We start from the raw sequence: 10,804 nt of genomic DNA, 5'->3' as shown, positions 1-10,804 counted from the left end.
GATGAATGAATATTGTTAACTGGAAGTATGGAAAAATTGATTCCTAATCCCCAAAGTAATCTTATTAAAATTTCATGTGTTGATTTTTCCGAGCACACAAATTCCATTCTCATTATAAACAATTCATTAGAAAAAATTTATTTAGAAAATAAAATCCAGTTACCCAATCTTTCATTTTTCTCAGTATAAAACAACATACATTCATGAGAATTTTTACTTTAAAAAGCAGGATCACGCTCTTTCCCTGCCGCCGCGGAGTTGCGCGGAGGCGGAGGCCTGGGTGCCTTCCAGATTGGCTCTCTCCTACCCCACCACCATGGGAGGAAGGCATTGCTGCTGGAGGGGCGATGGACGTGAACACTGCTTTGCAAGAGCCGCTGCAGACCGCCCTCATCCACCACGGCCTCGCGCGCGGAATTCGCGAAGCTGCCAAAGCCTTAGACAAGCGCCAAGCCCTCCTCTGTGTACGTGCATCCAACTGGGATGAGCCTGTGGACGTCAAGTTGGTGGAGGCTCTTTGTGCTGAACACCAGACCAACCTAATTAAGGCTGAGGACAAGAAGAAGCTAGGGGAATGGGTAGGCCTCTGTAAAATCGACAGAGATGGGGAAAAGTGGTTGGCTGCAGTTGCGTGGTGGTTAAGGACTATGGCAAAGAGTCTCAGGCAAAGGATGTCACTGAGGAGTACTTCAAATGCAAGAAATGAACAAATAAACTTGGCTTTTATAAAATAAATAAATAAAAAACAAGATCACATACAAGTTTTAAAACCCATCTTTTTCCTTTATATATATATCTAGGTCATCTTTCACTCAGTATGTATCTAGATTCTCTCTTGTTCCTTTTAAAGAATATATAGTATTCTATCATTTGGCAGTAGAGTCAAGCACTGCTTAACGATAAAGATATGTTCTGAAAAACGCATCAGTTGGCAATTTCATCGTTGTGCAAACGTTGTAGAGTGCATTTACATAAACCTAGATGGTATAGCCCACTACACACCTGGGCTACATGGTATAGCCTATTGCTCCTGGGCTACAAACCTGTACAGCACGTTACCGCACAAAACAACACAAGATTAAATCAAGCACAAAAGAAAGTGATGCAATCAAGAAACACATAAACATGAAATGCATGAGGCTGCTGCCGGTGTAGTATGGCACTGTCTTACAGCAAACACTTTTTTTATAAGTAGAAACAGTACATTCTAAAGTAAAGATAATGCCCTAGCTCCAAACTCTTTAGTCAACAGAGCCAAATATCAACAGTACAACGATTGAAATTTCTTTTGAGAGCCAAATTTTTTAAACTTAAACTTCTTCTAACGCCACTTCTTCAAAATAGACTCGCCCAGGCCGTGGTATTTTGTGGAAGAGCCACACTCAAGGGGCCAAAGAGCCGCATATGGCTCGCGAGCCGCAGTTTGCCAACCACTGCCCTAGCTGGTTTGGCTCAGTGGATAGAGCGTCGGCCTGCGGACTGAAAGGTCCTAGGTTAGATTCCGGTCAAGGGCACATGCCTGGGTTGCTGGGTTGATCCCCAGTAGGGAGCATGCAGGAGGCAGCCAGTCAATGAGTCTCTCTCATCATTGATGTTTCTATCTCTCTGTCTCCCTCTCCCTTCTTCTCTGAAATCAATAACAATATGTCAAAAAATAAATAAAGTTAAAAAGTGTAGTATAATAAATACAACCAGTCCCCATTTATTATCATTAATCAATAATACATTGTATGTGCTATAAAGATATAACTCTGAGATATTGTGGGTTCAGTTCCAAACCACCACAATAAAGCAAATATTGCAATAAAATGGGGTATGCCTATGCTTTTATAGGACTGGCAGCACAGGTTTGTTTACACCAGCATTACCACAAACACGAGAGTAATCCTTGGCCCTACGACCTTGCAATGGCTATGATGCCACTAGGCAATAGGAATTTTTCAGCTCCCATTGTTCTTCAGCTCCCATTGTGGACTGAAACGTTGCCATGCAGTGCATGACTGTACCATAATTTAACCAATCTCCTATTGATGAACATTTAGGTTATTTTTATCTTTTTGATATAACATACAATAGTCTAATGATATCTTTGCATTTACATTTTGCATTCTTTTGAGAGTATTTAAAATTTAATGTTGCATAAAAGCAATATGTATGCACAGAATAAGAAACCAAACAGCTTTAGAAGGCTGATTTTTCATTGCTCCTCCCAAATCCTCCAAAGGATTATTAAGTCTCTCTGAAAATGATTAGTGGTTTGTTTTTTCCTTAAAAAAAAAAGAAATCTTAATGGAGCCTTCCTTTCTTCCGTTCTGTTTAAACTAGGTATGTTCCAGGACTTCTGTGTAGCTGCCAACCTGGAATTTCCCTTCACTTTTTGGGTGTGTGTACATTATGTTCCCTCTACGCAGGGTCTTCCGTTTTTGTTTATTTCCTTGTTTTTGCCTTTTTTTTTTTTTTTGTAATAGCTTCCTAAGGGTGTACAGAAGGTAAAAATTTTTAAGACATTGCAAGTTTGCGAATGTCTTTATCTCATCCTTACATGGCTTAGAAAGAATGTCTCCTTAGGCGGTTGAAGACATTATTCCACTGTCACATAGCATTCATTGTTGCTGTTGAGCAATCTAATGCCATTGTGATTTCTCATCCTTTATGTATGATCTGTTTTTTCTTTAGAATCTTCTCTGTGATAATGGTGTTCTGAAAACTCACTCTGCTGGGGTTTTATTAAATATCCTAGGATGGACACCAGCTTTTTTTTCAGATGGGAAAATGTTATTGTATTATTCTTCAATAATTTTATTTCCCTTCACATACTAGCCCTTCCCTTCCTGAATGATGTCTTTGGAATAATATATATATCAGCTGGTTTCTGGTTAGGTTTGGCCAATGTGAGATCAAAATGCAGGAAGAGAGAGAAGTCAGAGTCTCTTTCCTGAGGCAGAGCTCTATCTCCTGCAGTGTCTCTCAGGCAGTAGCTGTATCTCCCACTGGGAGGCCCTTTCTCCTGGACTCCAGTTCTCACTGGGCTGCATTTACACACCCTCTTCCAACCTTGCCCCCTCCAGCCCTGGGAGTGGAATAGCTTCTCACTGTTGCTATCTGGACACTATACCACCCTTATGTGTTCCTGTAATCCTTCCTGCTCACACCTTTATGAGTCGCTTTGTAAAAATCTCTTTATCTGAACCATGCGGGGGGAATTGTTTGCTTTAGGGATTCTGAATTATACAGATAGTCTTCTCTCTCGCTCTCTCTCTCTCTCCATTTTCCAAGAAATATTGAGCTTCCTGAACTAGCCCTCTAACTTTTTCTTCTATTTCCCATTTCTATGTCATCTCTTCAATGTATCTCCTGGGGAATTTCTTTGTCTTCACCTTCCAACCCCTCTATGAGTTTCTTATTTCAGCAATCGTATTTTTCATTTCCAAGAGCTCCCTTTATTCTTTCATTATTATAGCATTCCATTGTTTCATGGATATAATTTATTTGTCTTCCTGTATTGTCTCTGTTTTCCCAAAATTCTTTTGTTTTGGTGTCTGCCTTTCATGATGGAGACATTAGTCAAATGTCAAATGACTTTCACATAATAGCTAATTGTTAACTCGGTGTACTCAAATGGGGCTTGTCCCTTGGTGGGCTTTACTTTGGGGTGATCAAGCAGGAATCCACCTGTTTATGATAGGGTGCCCAAATCTCATTTCTCTTGTGATGTTAAATTTTTCCAGAAGAGAATCCACCAATCTCTTGTCTGGTATTTTTGGAGCCAAGTGCAGGGATTATAGCTTCAAATTCAGAACAGACTTTCATTTAATGGGAATATTTTTTTCTGGAAGAAATTCCTTGAAGTAAAATTGTAGAATCCAAGGGTATGCATTTTAAAATTTGATAGATACCCATGCAATTTTGGAAGCATCCAAAGAAAAAATTTAATGTGGTTTAAAAAAAAAACAAGCAAACACATTTTATAAGCTATAAATGTCAGCAAAACTCAATAAAGCACTTTCCTTACTGTTTCAAGAAGTAAAATAGACTGAAATGAATTCTTCTTTTCCATGATTCTACTTACCTTCAGAATTAGTGCCAACATAGCCTATTTGAAAATTTCCCATCTTTCTAGAAAACAAAATTATATTCCCCCCAAAGACATTTGATTGGTATTGCAATAGAGGCAAAAATTGAAATCTATAAAGAGGCGCTTGGTCTTATTTATCATAAGTATCTAAGGAAGTAGCAACTAAAAATAGTTGCTTAACCAGATGATCTTTGGTAACTGATATTTGATTTTATGACAACGGTTTATGGGAGATTTATTTCAGGGTGGTGATTGCTCTGTAGGTTATGAGAATAATTAGGGCCAGAAACTATTTAACCACACTCCAGAGAGAGGCAGTCCATAAAACCTAAGGATATTATTTCTAGGGTACCTAAATTATATCCAGGTCATAACTGACCTGTAGGAACTAACTCCATGCTAATCAAAGTAAGTTTTTCCTTTTTTAAAAAATTGCTGATCATCTTACCCCATAGGTTGCTCCATATTTTGTCCTAGGTTCCTCACTACATAGCAAACAGTGAAAACTCTTTATAAACTCTACTCCAGGGAATCTAAGTCTCACCCAGAAATAGACATTTCCCTTCCAAAATGATTGTAAGGAAGTCTTTAAGTTTTCTGTCTCTATGGTAACAGCTTGGTGGAGAGAGTTAAGGACTGGGACATGAAATATGCCTTGCCCTTTCAAATTCTGTTACAACCACTCAGCGTGCGCTCACAGATACCAATTGTTGCTATGGAATAGCAATCACTTTACCATTGCTGAATTGGAGCTTGGATTTCACAACAGAAAGAAACAGAAGAGAAAAAAACCCATCCAATCTACATTGTACCTAATCATTCCTTCTTATTCTTTTACTCTGCAGATGTAGTTGAATTTTAAAGAAATGCAGTTAAATTCTGTATACTTGCAAATGTACAGTCCAAGCACTGGGTTCACAGGCAACAAAATTTGTGCATCTACTATGTATCACGTACCAGTCCTATGCATATACTCACCATTGCCAATAAATACAGGGGGAGTCAGAAGTAGGTTTACAGCTGGCATGCTCAGTGGTTAGAGCGTTGGCCTGCAGACCTCAGGCTCTCGGGTTCAATTCCTGGCCAAGGACACGTAGCTGGGTTGCAGGTTTGGTCCCCCACCCCCAGTTGATAATCGATATCTCTCTCACATTGATGTTTCTGTCTTTCTCTTTCTCCTCCTCCCTCCTTCCCTTCCACTTTTTCTAAAAATTAATGGAAAAATATTCTCGGATGAGAATTAAAAAAAAGTAGGTTTACTGTGTACGAGTACGCAGTTTCTTCTTGTATTATTATTTGTTATTGTATTATTAATTATTATTAACTTACTTTTGCCCACCCCTGTGTTTGTGAATAAATGATTTTAAGAGCACTTATATTACCAATGATTTCTGGTATCTTTTCTCAGTATTACTTAGCTATGCCATAATGCAGAGTGAATTCAAAGGGCAGAGTACCAAGACACTACTTCCTGTTTCACACAATGGAAAGTGGTTTAGTCCCCCAACTATGTGTCTCCAGTGAGCTGGGAGAATTAACTGAGCCATGATACCCTGTGAGGTGACTCAGGCAGCTAACAGGTGAAGAAACTTAACCGCTTGTCTCTCCCATGTATTGAAAGCATAGGCCTGCCCAGACTTGGTATCCAGAAAACTAAAAATCCTTGTTTGACTCGGCTCCTAAGTACTCATTACACACTGGAGCACAAAGACCTCTTCTTCGAGATCTCTCTGGGGAGCAAAGGACTTCGGAGGACTAGCAATTTGACCTATGAAGGATGACAATCGCCTATTATTTTATTCTTTTGTAATATTTTTTAAAGCAATGTCCTTTTTAAAATCTTCTCTCCTAACTGCATTTTAAGTATATGAAGTTCTGAGAGAGAGAGTTGCAGCATAAATTACTTTTCAATATGTGCATAGCCTATTAATAGTAAGAATGAAAAAGAGGAAACCAAAAGGGAAGTTAAATTCATGCTCAATATATGTTAATAAAAGAGAGATTCCACTCCTCCCTCCACACTAACCAAAGTCTTAGCTTCCCTCCCTTTCCTCCACGTCTGGCATGATTTTTCTTCAGTCCTCTGTAAGACTGGCATTTTCAGTTAGTTCTTCTCCGAGGAACTTCCCCCTGTCTGATTCTACTGAACCATAAAGCTTCTGTAACCCAAGAGCAAGGGAGTTGTTAGTGGCAAATAACCTTAAACTATATTTCCCCTTGTTCTTATTCTAGCAGATTGTAAGACATAGGATGATAATGACAATCTTATTGACAGTTAACATTTACTGAATACTCACTGTGTGTGTGGCACTGGGCCAAGTACTGTACATACTATAACAGATTTACACTTTACAACAACTCTATCCATGAGTACTATTATTCCCATTTTTATGGATAAAGAAAAGGAGGGATAGAATTTTAAGTAGATCGTCCAGGAGTCAGTGCCACAGGCAGGATGAAATTGCAGGGAGTCTGAATCTAGAGCTCATACTCCCAACCACTGCACTAGAGCAATGTTTTCCCTTTTATTATTATTATTATTTCAGAGACACAGTCTAGCATAGCAGTAGAGTGGCTTTGGAGCCAGAGTACCTGGGTTCAAATTCCAGTTCCGCACTTATAGTTGCATGATCTGGAGCAAGTTATTTACTTTCATCTCAGACAGTTCTATTGAGGCTCAAACTCATTAACTCACGGGACAAGCTCTCAGCTCTGTGACCGCACATGGAAGGCACTCCATGAATGTTGGCTATTGTTACTGTCTAAGCTTTGACCAAGTCCTGCTAACTGATTCCATCTCATCCCTGCTATTCATCTTCACTTCATTTTCACAGCTGCAGCTTTAGATGGGCCCTGCCACTAACTTTTCCATATTAGTTTACATACAGTAGGAAGATTAATCATCCTCAGACAATTTCATATGTCTTTTCCAAGCTCAAGAACCTCCAGTGGCTCCCTATCGCAAATTTTATCAGATCCAAATTTCTCAGCTTGGCCTCCAGGTATTTGTCTACAAATCCCCTTGTTTAGCTTCCTCGCTCTTTCTCAACTCAAGCCCTTTTCACATAGCTTGCCATATGTTTTCTTAGTTTGCATCTTTTGTGTTCTCTGGAATATGATTCAGTGAGTCTGTCATGTAAACCCTTTGTAAAATGGTCCTGGTTCTCTAGGTAACGAGGTTAACCTATTCAATTAAATTTACAGGGATTATTCGTCTAAAAAGGCATCTCTGATTAATTCCACCCAAGCTTGATCATGCCAATGCACTCCTAAACACGTCTGGAAACTGCATCATGCTGATTCATACTGGTTGGCGTGGTACTTAAGTGTTTTTGTGCATTCTTGTCTTCTCTCATGGTTTTCCTTCCTTTTCAACCTTTCCTTCCTGCTTAAGGCAAGTGCTTCATAAATGCTGTTGAGTGACTGATGGCGTGAAACAGTGGATGCAAAAGAGAAAGGTCTGTTAGAGGCAAACAAAGTAACGCGACACTGGGGCTTGTGTTCCTTTAAGTGCAGGTAACAAAAAGCTGTGCGTTCTGCAGCTTTGCACATCAAGGTAATTTTCAGAAAAAGGCAAGCCATTTGCCTCTGATAATTAGGGCATCCTTTTAACAGCAGCCAGCAAGCTGATCTCTTGATTCTCCATTCCTGGGCGTGTAGGCATGCAGGCAGAAGAAGGCAAGGAACAGGCTGCCATGACATGTCTAAAGGACTTTGCTGTGATAACAGAGGGGAGAGGAGTCCGGTTGCAACTAACTCCTTACCTACGACAGCACCGACAGCACCGTTAGCAACCTGGCAGCTCTTTCTTGCCTACTTAGAGAAAACGTTCGCCCTTCCAGGCACCTCTCTGGATCCTCGATCCTGAGAGACCTGACGTCCTCTCTTGCAGTGCTGCAAGAAACAAAAGAAGACAGGATCCATGGACACCATCTAACTCCAGATGAGGGACAGACCCAGAGGAGGAGCTCTAGAGGTTTGCAAAGGAACACTTGAAATGAGACCCAGAGGAACTGAGTCACGGATCACCTTTAACCATTGTGACAAACACTCCTTTGGTAGAATGACAAAAGGAAGATGATAACTGAAATGAAAATGAAATGGTTCCATTTACCCCAAACACAGCACAGGCCTGTCAACGTACACAAAAACATAAGGCTGAGCAAATTCCATGGGGCTTAGGCGTGGCTATTACTTTAATATAAAATAAAAAATAGTTCTTCATAGTTCAGAAGTAGAAACATGTGCAATCATAGGATTTTAGAGCTCATGGGATCCAAGTTCTATGTTTTGTAAAGAGGAGCTGAGACCCAGAGAGGAAAACGAACTCTCCCAAGGCCACAGGAGTGGTGACAGAGCCATGATGAGAGCCCAGGTCTCCTCGTGCTATAGTGCAGGTACATTCACGGAGCAGCAAAGATGCCTGCACTTGGGCAAGACTCCCACATTCAACTAAAGCCAAGAGAACATGAATAAATACAATCTTTCCAGAAAGATAAAGTTCCACCTCCACCGTGCTGGGCCACAACACAACACGGTGTTGCTAAAAATTTCCAAGTTCTCTAATTTGCATGTTGAGCTCATGTTCAGGTGTCTGGGGGTGGGGTGGGGGAGCACATGTGAAAAGAAAGAGAAAGAAAAAACAACAACAGTAACCTAAAGCAGAGGCCGCCTTCTTCATGGCTTAGGGGTGTTTAGGTGCAAACTAGGAGCCAGGAGGACCTGCTTCTATCTCTTGACAAATCATTTAACCACTCTGGGCTTCAGTTTCCCATCTGCAAAAAGAAGGCATTCTACTGTAAATTATTTTTAAGGTCTCTTTCACCTCAAATATTAGAATAGTATTCAAGAATAATTACACTATTAGATTTTTATTGCATCCACGATTAGCAACAGAAAAAATATTTAAAATGATAGTGGTTCACAAGTAGGTGGCTGATTGTACATTCAATTAAACAGATATTTATTTTGTGCCCCTGCCTAGGACTCTCAAGACAAAGAAGATACAGCCCTTGCTCTTGAGAAGCTAGCTGTCAGCCCAGAGGAAAGACCTATAAGACTCACTATTCACAGGCTGTCTCTTAACTAAGTACTATCTGGTCTGACCAAAGATCAGACAAGAAGTGTTTTGCCAGAGGCACCTTGGCAGGCAACTTCCTGGTTAGTTTTCCCTTCTTACATCTCCACCAAACTCCCAAGTATTACAAGTAATAAGGGCTAACTGGTCACTGCAAGAACCCACTGAACAGCATCCCTAACTCATGTGTTCTGGCCAGAAGCATGGTAGGTCAGACACCGTCATATCAAAGCTGTCCACCGAGAATACTGTAAATAATAGATATAAATAGTCATTAACTCAAATTTTATCCTGCATCAAAGCAAAATGATCTAGAAGGATCTAGAAGGGGTGTCCATTACCCTGCTCTGGAAGTGGACAAATCAGTATAAGCATCTCATTTGAGAAACTGAGGACAGGAAGTGTCCTGTAAAATATGTGAAATATGTGACTGCAGAGGATTCTCAGTTCTGGAGGTGTTCTCAAACTTGTCAGAGTGTAAGCAAGGTGCTTCATACAAGGTACCCACTCTATTATGAGACTAAATTTACAAGTTCTGCTATTGTTGTCTACCACCTACTTATACAGGGATAGACACTGAATCTATCATGACTCCACATAACTACTAGGGGAGTAGCTACATTTCAGTTCACCAAACAACAATTTTAATGGCCATGTAAGTATATTGTACAAAGTGTACACAGATAACCTCAAATTACTTTATTATGTCTTAACTTAGGGATTGTCCTTTTATTCAAACAGTACATAGTTTGTGCATAAATTACCCAAGCTACGCAAGTGAGGGGAAGGGGAAGATGGGCAGGCCTAGAAGAAAATAACTGGAGTGGTAGGTGCAGCCTCTGAAGAAATGACAGGCTTGAGATGAAAAACCTTACAGTCAAGTCTCCCATGAATGAGAGGGTGCCATAAAGAGGCACCTCTGCCTCCTAAGCTAGAAACCACGAAGATCCGGACTCTAAACATATTCACCCTCCTCTCTTTTTGGGAACCCACCCCACTAAAATTTTTTTTCTCTACAAATTTGAAAATAGAGTTCAGAGCTTGTCTGATCATAAGCCCTAAACCCGTGGTCGGCAAACTGCAGCTCTTTGGCCCCTTGAGTGTGGCTCTTTCACAAAATACCACGGCCTGGGCGAGTCTATTTTGAAGAAGTGGCGTTAGAAGAAGTTTAAGTTTAAAAAATTTGGCTCTCAAAAGAAATTTCAATCGTTGCACTGTTGATATTTGGCTCTGTTGACTAATGAGTTTGCCGACCACTGCCCTAAACCAATATGAGTCATTCAGTCATAAAGCCACTGGCTTTAGCAATGTCTTCTGATTGAGCAAAAACATCTCCAAACAGCCTCAAAAAAAGAATAAAAGTACACGGCGCACTTCATTGCACATTAAATGAGTAGGCCATTATCAACAGGACAGAACATTGAGTAAGCTTTCACATCCCACTGAAACTTACCTTAGCGGCAGGAAAGCAGAAATAGCTACAGGAAAACTATATAACTAGAGAACTGTTCTCTAAAACATGCTTTAGGCATTGGGTAGATTTCCCCTCTTCTTTCTTTTTTTGGGGTGTTTGTGTCATCAGAGGGTTCTTTTAAAATATTGCACAAACTTATTGTGCAAAAAATAAAAATGTACAATTATGCAATAAATGA

The 10,804-nt window shown here is 40.2% G+C and overlaps 1 pseudogene across 1 annotated transcript; it reads left to right on the top strand.

Moving 5' to 3' along the window:
• Positions 1-326: 326 nt before the first annotated feature.
• On the top strand, positions 327-706 carry LOC308248591 (small ribosomal subunit protein eS12-like; annotated as a pseudogene). Its single transcript has one exon. The product of its transcript is annotated as a small ribosomal subunit protein eS12-like (transcript).
• The last annotated feature ends 10,098 nt before the right edge of the window (positions 707-10,804 follow it).

The sequence above is a fragment of the Plecotus auritus genome, assembly GCF_963455305.1.
Source record: "Plecotus auritus genome assembly, chromosome: 5".
NCBI classification, from domain to species: Eukaryota; Metazoa; Chordata; class Mammalia; order Chiroptera; family Vespertilionidae; genus Plecotus; species Plecotus auritus.
Note: the sequence above shows the minus strand (reverse complement) of the source record. Positions and strands in the feature narration are given on the sequence as shown.